Source organism: Doryrhamphus excisus, chromosome 7, assembly GCF_030265055.1.
Source record: "Doryrhamphus excisus isolate RoL2022-K1 chromosome 7, RoL_Dexc_1.0, whole genome shotgun sequence".
NCBI lineage: Eukaryota > Metazoa > Chordata > Actinopteri > Syngnathiformes > Syngnathidae > Doryrhamphus > Doryrhamphus excisus.
The window spans coordinates 12,161,491-12,169,909 of record NC_080472.1 but is presented as its reverse complement, the minus strand read 5'-3'; positions in this window follow the sequence as shown (position 1 = coordinate 12,169,909).

Here is an 8,419-nt window from a genome sequence, read left to right as displayed (position 1 = left end):
AGCGGGACTTTCGCTACCTGTTGAGTGATGCAATGCAGCCTGAAAGCGGAGTAACACGGCGCTAAATCTCATCTAAGAAGGACGGCTTTGTCCTTAAATGGACTCACACAGGATGGCGAGGTCGATTCCCTACTGTGGCCTATTTGACAGCCTCGAGACAATGATGCAAAGATCTCTTATGAATCAAGGAAGGCTGCAGCCATCCACTTTGGTACACGTTCATTTATTCTACATATATATATCAGTTTTCAAATACTTAAGGTCTTACCTCTTATTTGTACATGAAGTACATGAACAGTATCCTTCCCCAGGAGAAGTTTTGATACTTTGTTGTAAAAGTCACCTCACCCGCTGGTGTGAACTGTGATACACGATAATACACATAGTATGGGAGTGACAGGGAACCGGACACTATAAACCTTGCTATACAACCTGCACTTGGTGTTCCCAGTCTCACTTGTTTGCTTGATTTTTTTTTTTTTTCAATTGGAGTTTAACAGCTGCCGTCGTGTTAATGTCCAAGCAATTGTAGCAATTCTACACTTGATTAAACATACTTAAGATTTGGCGGATCAAAATACAAAATTCAATGTATCAAACATGTCATAGCAGCGATCTTGTGAACCCAATATCCTGTATCGTCTCAAACCGACTGCTATTAATAAATGTTTGTGCAACGTCATATTATTGGTGACATGTGACAAACAGAAACTGGTGGGCGCCACGACCCAAGACAGTAGTAGGCTGGGCCCATTCTATGTGCGTGTTATGGTACACGTTTGGAGTTTAGCACGTTGCCCTTATTTGTATTTTCCCATCCAGGCTCCTGACACAAATGCAAATCATGCAAAAGAAGCCATCATTTTCGGGGGGCTGTCAAATCATGGAACATGGCGCTCTCACTATCATTTGAAAAGGCTGTATTCAATGAAGGGGAACGATGGATATTTGGCTACATAGTACACCACGGTGTTGCATCCCTAACAGTGATTTGGAGTATGTGCGTCGTCATGATGCTACGAGTGTCTCTATGCACGCTAGAGCATCTTCTATTAGCTGGATGTAAATAGGAACTCTGTCATGAAACTTGTTACATAATGTCGCCACCATGTTTAGTCCAAGGGAGGGGCTTTGAGGGTGAGAGTTAATTACGTTGACTAGATTCTCTTATTCTTCCAGCTTACGTGCTCGCTCGTCCTTGTGGCCGCCAACAACCAATAAAGCAAATGTCGAATGATCACCTCGTCATCCTTTTCATAGCATCTGACCGACACTACGACATTACTTTTACTTTTACTACTACTTTCTACCAAATAGTCAAAGGTGGCACTGCCAAACCGTTTCACTAATGTGTCTTTTTTTTTTAGCACTAATTGTTCGGCCATCCTTGAACACGCTAAAGTTACGTGCTGTGTGAGGAAGGCTGAGACTTATGACTTTCAGACGCTGCATGGTATTCTCTATTCTTCCTTTCACCTTGTCCTTGTTCAACGATGGTAATGACGTGCTTAAGTACGTAGAGGTGAGGCTTAATAATGTTAGCTCTGTGTTTTGTTTCGGGGGGGGCATAGTCTCATGCTGTTTGAGCTCATACGTCTATTCAGCCGAGTAATGAGCCTCCCGTTGAGTTCATTTCGTTATCGATTTGTGTAACTTTGTTTTTGATAATTATTAGTTGCAATTTTTTACTGATTATTCTTTGGACACCATGTTGGAAGATCACAGTTCACCACTTCTTACGACAGCTTGTCACCACTTGTTATGAATAAATCCAAACACAAGACAAACCAATGTTTGGCCACTCTAGAGCAGTAAATCCCAGGAACCCCCCCCCCAAGAATGATATATGCAGTTGGGGAAAAAAAAAGACATGTTTTTTTTTGTAACAATTAAATCCAGAAAAGCTACAGTATGGAGACCATGCCATCATCAAGCCCCACTGTCTGTAGGTACAGTGAGACCATGGAGAGACCATAGACCATCTTTCTTACGCCTCTGAACGTGATCGTTACTCCTTCCCTTCAGCAAAAGGCTTTTGTTTCGAGAGGAATAATGCCGCTCAGACAAGAAAGAGCCACACTGTTTTACGGGTTTTATCAGTCAAGGAACTGGGTTTACATTAGACTACAGTTGTTCCCACTACTCACGAAGGTCACAGTCATATCACCCACTCTACTTTTTAGACTTGGCTCACACCCCCACACCCGCAAACCCAACTGACCTTTAGGAAAATGCTGTGTGATGTAACAAAAGTTGAACTTTTTGGAAGGCGTATCCCCCATTACATTTGGCGGAAAAGTCATTTCAGAAAAAGAGCATCACAGCAACAGTAAAATATGGTGGTGGTAGTGTGTCGGTCTGTGGCTGTTTTGGTGCTTCAGGACCTGGAAGATCACAGTTCACCACTTCTTACCGCAGCTTGTCACCACTTGTTATGAATAAATCCAAACACAAGACAGACCAATGTTTGGCCAGTCTAGAACAGTAAATCCCAGGAGACACCCCCTCCCCCCCTAAGACTGATATATCCAGTTTGGAAAAAAAGACGTGATTTTTTTTGTAACAATTAAAGCCAGAAAAGTTGAACTTTTTGGAAGGCGTGTCCCCCATTACATCTGGCGGAAAAGTAATTTCAGAAAAAGAGCATCACAGCAACAGTAAAATATGGTGGTGGTAATGTGACGGTCCGGGGCTGTTTTGGTGCTTCAGGACCTGGAAGACTTGCTGTGATAAATGGAAGCTTGATGATTTTTTTGCAACAATTAAAGCCAGAAAAGCTACAGTATGGAGACCATGCCATCATCAAGATCCACTGTCTGGAGGTACATTGAGACCATGGAGAGACCATAGCAGCGACCTGGAACATGTCCTGCCGTAGTTTGGGAATCACTGCTTCACACCAACTCAAGTTACGGTCTTACAAGGCCAGGCTACAGCAGTTTCAGGGTGTTGGTAATCTTGTATCCCAGAACATCTTTATGTTCTATACTGGTCACCTTCCAGGAACCAGTATGAGAACACGGATTTAACACAGCAGCTCCCCATTCCCGCCAGCCAGTGGTTTAGACACAATGGCTGTCTTGGCTTACTTTTAGGGGACAGTAAAGTTACATTGTTAAACAAGCTCTACACCGACTTTGAGTGACTACTTAAAAAACCGACAAGCCCTGAAGCTAACAGAAAAGAAATCCTCGGCTGATGGCGACTTTTCTCTTGCTGGTGTGATTTACCGACCCGGTCACCCCGCATGATGGTACCTGCTCATTATTCCTGCCTCCCACATGACCTGACAATGACAGTTTCCCACGCAGACAAGACAACGACACAATGGGCTGACGAACATGACGGCTGTCTCTTTTGTCAACGTCAACAAAGGCTTTGAGGCTCAGACGCGTTTTACCTTCTCGTTTCTTCGTCCTTGCTCACGTCTCGTGTCGTCACTCTTCCACTTCCCATGTTTGGCCAAGTCTTCGACTCGTGTGGTGACAACCTGCATAGACAAAGTGACACATCATGTAAGTCATTGTTATCTCCAAAGGGGGGGTCTGGGGTAAACCAGGCAGACCGTCCTTGTGGGTACACAGTCTTACTGTTAAGGAGACATTAACACTTCCTTCTTCGCGGCACAAACTAACCTTTCTGTCCGTCATGAGAACGTAGTAACAGATCAAGATGTTAAACACAGGAAGTGAAGAGACAGTAATGGCTGACACACAAGTGATAGGATTAAATAAGCTCTGCTTCTTCCAACTCGGGTGCAGACATGGTGAATTGTGAAAGTGTAACCAACTTAGTAAGTTTAAGAATGTTCCAAATACCATAGCATCGCATTGCCATGGCCATTGACGCCCAAGGAACGGCTAAATGGGGAACACGAGACGGCTCAAAGGAGAGAAGAGTCGCACAGGGAGGAACACGGTCATGATTGAGGTTGCTGTCCAATTAACAGGCGATGACTTAAATGGCTGGCGAGTTGAGGAGGTCGTTACGTGAAGAGCTGTGAAGAGTTCCATTAGGACGCTCAAACGCTGGACCCATGACTCCTCCACTCCACTTTTATGTGTCGCCAATAAAGCCGCGCTCAGCTCATTCCGCTCCACAGAGGCTCTTTTTTTTTTTTTAATAACTTCAATGATGGCTCGGAAGACGTGCAGCCATGCGTACGCGCGTTTAGGGCGCTGGGACGGCCCTCCACGCCTCGCCGCCCTGGCGGAAAATGTCAAAGACGTGATCGATGTTTTGTGAGTTAAGCAAATGTTTGAGTGAGCAGCAGCAGCAGCATGAAGGTAGAACGTTCCGGGGGATTCTACACGTGTGTCATCCGGTCATACACCGATTACTCACACGCATCTGAACGTGATCGTTACTCCTTCCCTTCAGCGAAAGGCTTTCGTTTCGAGAGGAATAATGCCGCCCAGACAAGAAAGAGCCACACTCTTTTACGAACTGGGTTTACATTATTTTGGACAACATTAGGCTACAGTAGTTCCCACTACTCATGAAGGTCACAGTCATATCACCCACTGTACTTTTTACACTTGGCTCACACCCCCACACCCGCAAACCCAACTGACCTTTAGGAAAATGCTGTGTGACGTAACAAAAGTTGAACTTTTTGGAAGGCGTGTCCCCCATTACATTTGGCGGAAAAGTCATTTCAGAAAAAGAGCATCACAGCAACAGTAAAATATGGTGGTGGTAGTGTGACCCTCCGGGGGTTGTTTTGGTGGACCTGAAGGATCACAGTTCACCACTTCTTACCGCAGCTTGTCACCGCTTGTTATGAATAAATCCAAACACAAGACAGACCAATGTTTGGCCACTCTAGAACAGTAAATTCCAGGAGACACCCCCCCCCCAAGACTGATATATGCAGTTGGGAGAAAAAAAAGGCATGATTTTTTTTGTAACAATTAAAGCCAGAAAAGTTGAACTTTTTGGAAGGTGTGTCCCCCATTACATCTGGCGGAAAAGTCATTTCAGAAAAAGAGCGTCACAGCAACAGTAAAATATGGTGGTGGTAGTGTGACAGTGCTTCAAGACCTGGAAGACTTGCTGTGACGACGGGAGCATGAATTCTGCAGTAACCAAAATATCCTGAAGGAGAATGTCTGGCCATCTATTGGTGACCCAATGACCCAAAACACAACAAAAAGTGGCCCAAAACTCCTCCATGGCGATGTAAGACACTCATTGCAAGTTACTGCAAATGCTTGATTGCAGTTGTTGCTGCTTAGGGTGCCCCAACCAGAGCCAAGTTTCATTTAAAAACTGCATTTTGTGTTCAGTTGTGGACTAATATTTACATTAGTTTGATGAGCATTGAAGTCTGACAACCATGCAAGTCAGGGCTTCACAGCACTGAATAAGCGCTAATTGTGTAATGCTAAAGGAGAAGCTAGAGCCATTGTCTACCATCTATGGCTATATGGACCAGAACGTATATCCCAGTCTATTGTATCGCCGTCATTATCAGCACACAAAAGGCAATCATTTGTGAAAACATGCACCGCTATTGTGGTGCCTGAGCTATTACAACAATTCTATACAATTACAACCATTATTGTCAACAAAAGAGCAGAAATGTCTTTACGGAAAATGTTAACTTGTACTAAGCATTTGTACACGTTGACAACACTAAAAACCTTCAGGATGTGGAATTGCAGGATAGAACAGATTGAGCAAAGAATTCAGTCAATGTACACATTTGAGGCCGTTGGTGTTTATAAAGTAGTAGAAGGAAGAACATTGGAATGTCTAATTACTTCTGAACTTACTACTGAGTCTTCATTAACTAGGATTACTGAAAGAACAGATCATATTGATGCAGTTTAAGATGAAAAAACAGCCACTAGGTGGCAGAAGTGCATTTATAAGCGCTAAGTGTGCACCTCTCCCATTGAAATAAACGCTCTGCTCCGCAGCAACATCTTAAACACAACCATTTTTGTGTTCATGTTGTCTAGACATTTTGGCTAAATATATATGGCTACATTTGTGTCGGAGTGAAATGTATCTTTTCACAAAAAGCCTTATATTTAGCTGAAACGTCCCTATGTTCTACTGCTGACAGTAGAACGGGAAAAGGTGATGAGAGTCCAATCAATAATTCATTCATTCATTTTCTACCGCTTTTTCCTCACGAGGGTCGCGGGGGGTGCTGGAGCCTATCCCAGCTGTCTTCGGGCGTAAGGCGGGATACACCCTAGACTGGTCGCCAGCCAATCACAGGGCACATATAGACAAACAACCATTCACACTCACATTCATACCTATGGACAATTTGGAGTGGCCAATTAACCTAGCATGTTTTTGGAATGTGGGAGGAAACCGGAGTACCCGGAGAAAACCCACGCATGCACGGGGAGAACATGCAAACTCCACACAGAGATGCCCGAGGGTGTGACTGAACCCTGGTCTCCTAGCTGTGAGGTCTGTGCGCTAACCCCTAGACCACCGTGCCGCCCCTCCAATCAATAATTAATATTCAATATTCTGTGCACCTTGAAAATCAGTCCAAATCATCCAAAATGGCCGACAGGGACAGCTTTTGGAAAAAGGCTGGAATTGAACGAGTTAAATGTTGCATAATGATCCTATCAATTAGTGTTGAGATGATTGACTTGTTAAGAAATAGAATTTCCTCACATTCACACTTGGAAGATAAGAAAGATGAATATTCAAATTATTTTGGGATGGTAACAATAGACAGAGCCATGTAGCCAAAGTGGCCTAAATTATATACGAAATATACAATATAAAAATGTTAAAACATAAAGCCCCCAAATGACAACCGGTAAATACCGCCCCCCTCCCCCCACCCCGTTCCTCTATATCGAGCAGTCATCTCTCCTAGCGCTGGTAAATGGCTTATTTTCTATGATTACATCCACTACATTTGAGCATAAAGGCGACTTACTTCATATTTACACGGTTCTAATAATAATAATAATAATAATAATGGGAGTTAGTCAGGGTCCAAACCTTACAAAAACGGTACTGACAGTGAGAACTTACGTAGCTGCCCCCCCTCCGAGGAGTCTTCATTCTGCATCTCGAGACATTTTGGACAATTCCGAGCTTCCGGGTTCGTGGGAACAATCTAGTCGACACTCGAGGGAACACTTCCTGCTTCCTGTTCACTCCCATGCCGCATCCAATCAGTCACCCTAAAGAACAGGTGAGGAACACCAATCAATGGCGCCGGAGGCTAATTAACCCCTTATGTTCTCAACCGGCTCCTCGGAGGTGAAATTGAAATTGATTGGATTACCTTTGGGTGGCTAATTGCCCCCCTCGAGCCAACGGGATGGGTCAAGTGACAGTGTATGGGGAATCGATGCCATTAATGTCACCCAACGACTTCACGGATGTAGAACGCTCAACACAGGAAATGGCTGCATTTGGAGCGCACACACTGGGAGGCGTGGCCTAAGTATGGCGGCTCAGCTTTTATCGCCAATTCAGTTTTGAGTTGATTGGCTCATTAGTTTACTGGCAGATGAGTTTCAATGAAACTAATATCCTGTTCAGTTGTAATTAAACAAAGCAGTATCATTTATTTGAGTTAGAAGCTAATTGAAATGAGCTCCTCACATGCAGTCCCAGTCAGACGGGGGCGGCAGCAGCGGCCTCAACATCCTGTGCAACATGTACAGCTCTAGGAATTATAGCGTACATAACCCCCACTTTGCGGCACGGTGGTCTAGGGGTTAGCGCGCAGACCTCACAGCTAGGAGACCAGGGTTCAATCCCACCCTCGGGCATCTCTGTGTGGAGTTTGCATGTTCTCCCCGTGCATGCGTGGGTTTTCTCCGGGTACTCCGGTTTCCTCCCACATTCCAAAAACATGCTAGGTTAATTAGCCACTCCAAATTGTCCATAGGTATGAATAACCCCCACTTTGATGCTTGTGCTGGGGACCCGGGATGTCGGGCCGCCCTTTGTGCTGGGGACCGGGGATGTCGGGCCGCCCCTTGTGCTGGGGACCGGTGATGTCGGGCCGCCCCTTGTGCTGGGGATCGGTGATGTCGGGCCATCCCTTGTGGTGGGGACCCTTGATGTCGGGTCGCCCCTTGTGCTGGGGACCGGTGATGTCGGGCCGCCCTTTGTGCTGGGGACCGAGGATGTCGGGCCGCCCCTTGTGCTGGGGACCAGTGATGTCGGGCCGTCCCTTGTGCTGGGGACCGGGGTGTCGGGCCGCCCCTTGTGCTGGGGACCGGTGATGTCGGCCCGCCCCTTGTGATGGGGACCTGGGACGTCGGCCCGCCCTTTGTGCTGCGGACCGGGGATGTCGGGTCGCCCCTTGTGCTAGTAACCGAGGATGTCAGGTCGCCCTTTGTGCTGGGGACCGGGGATGTCGGGCCTCCCCTTGTGCTGGGGACCGGGGATGTCGGGCCGCCCCTTGTGCTGGGGAACG